Here is a 1,838-nt window from a genome sequence, read left to right as displayed (position 1 = left end):
GCCTCAGCTATGAGCTCTCACCTCCAAAACCTTGTTCCCAGCGAGAATTCAGCAGTGTCAGAACAGTCTCAGGGTTTGGGACAGAAGCAACAAACGCCGAGAGTCCCAAAGGCTTGCTCCCAAGATTTGTCTACAGTGCAGACAAATCGGCTTTATTTAAGGGACTGAGCCTTGTTTCAGATGACGTTCGGACTTTACCTTCTAGAAGTAAGCCTTTTGTCTCCAATCAATTAGGTAGATGTTTGGAATTAAGTTGTTTTTCTTGAAATGAGCAAATAATTTTGTTGTTTATTTAAAAAATTTTTTTTTTTGCGGTACGCGGGCCTCTCACTGTTGTGGCCTCTCTCGTTGCAGAGCACAGGCTCTGGACGCACAGGCTTAGCAGCCATGGCTCACGGGCCCAGCCGCTCCGCGGCATGTGGGATCTTCCCAGACCGGGGCACGAACCCGTGTCCCCTGCATCGGCAGGTGGACTCTCAACCACTAAGTCACCGGGGAAGCCCATGAGCAAATAATTTTGGCAAATTTTCTTCAACAAATACCTCAAACGCAGCAGAATAAGTCAACATAAGGCCGTGGTCCACTTGGAAAAAAGCCATTTGACAGGGTTTATTCAAAAGATTGGAAAAAGCAATGAAGGCATCTACAGTAAGTTCAAGATCAACACAGCTGCTATGAAGGCCATTCCCTGAACATAACCCACATCCGGTCGGTAACAAGTGTAAGCTTCCAAAATGCTGTGCAGCATGTTGTGATACGGGCCACCTTGCTGGAAAATGCAGAGATTAGGGAATGTTCTGGAAATGTCTAGTTTAATAAACTCCAGACTGGCTTCTCTGTCTGCTGCTGAAAAACCAGCATCTTCATTCTCTACTTCAGAGCCTCCCGTACTAAAGGACCACCCCTGCTACTTGGCTTGGGCAAGACAGATGTCAGAGAGCTCCTGGGTGATGTTTAACTCATTGCCAATGGCTAAGCTCCAGACTTTGCCTCTCACACTGGGAGGGATTCCCTGCCACCATAAATCTCTAACTTATCCTAGAGTACCGCATTGTTTCCCGGTTAGGCAAAATCTCATTATTCCAAGTGAGGACGGCATTTCCAATACTTTCTTCTAATCTGCATCTTTCTTCCAGCTGCTTTTTCCTTCTCTGGGCTTCTTTCAAGTCTCATTTTTTGGCCGGAACCACCATTTCTTCATACTGTTGCCTGTGTTACTGAGCTTCTTCAGCTGGCTTTGCTGAGAGATTTGCTGGTCTGTCTTCCAGGATGAGTGTGGTGGTGGAGAGAGGCTCAAAGTCAATATTCTTCCTCACATTCTGCTTTGGTGAGGGTGGCCTGCTAGGTCGTCCAGGCTTGTTTTCATATTCCAAGAATGCCGAGGGGCTCAGAGGCGTGCGGCCGGCGGCTCCAGGCCCGAGTCAGCGAGCGAGTGGGGCTCCATGGCGGGACCTTGGGCTTGGCTCTGGTGGCCGGGTGGGGCGAGGAATTACTATTTAAATCATAATCTAATATTCTCTTCCACCTGAAACTTTTTGTCATCTGAAATATCTCTTGATAGAAAAGGTATGTATCTTGTTTCTTTCTTTTCCCTGAATATGAATAGTGTTATATTTAAGATTACAATCAGGTTTTCATCTGAATTTCCTGAATGTATAGCAGGGACTTCTGATTCTTTATTACTAGATATTTTTTTTCTCCCTAGTTGTTGCTGCTATGGAGTATTATGGGGAGAGAAGAGGGGAGGATTGATTTGTGAAAGATAGGTTGTCTTGGCTAGACAAGTCATGTGTAGGTCAAGTTGTTTGAGGGTGACCTGCTAATGTTGTAGAAAGATT

The 1,838-nt window shown here is 45.9% G+C and overlaps 1 pseudogene; it reads right to left on the bottom strand.

Moving 5' to 3' along the window:
• Positions 1 to 201: 201 nt before the first annotated feature.
• On the bottom strand, positions 202 to 1,367 carry LOC136140324 (TBC1 domain family member 14 pseudogene; annotated as a pseudogene).
• Between the last annotated feature and the right edge of the window lie 471 nt (positions 1,368 to 1,838).

Source organism: Phocoena phocoena, chromosome 20 (genome assembly GCF_963924675.1).
Source record: "Phocoena phocoena chromosome 20, mPhoPho1.1, whole genome shotgun sequence".
NCBI lineage: Eukaryota > Metazoa > Chordata > Mammalia > Artiodactyla > Phocoenidae > Phocoena > Phocoena phocoena.
Note: the sequence above shows the minus strand (reverse complement) of the source record. Positions and strands in the feature narration are given on the sequence as shown.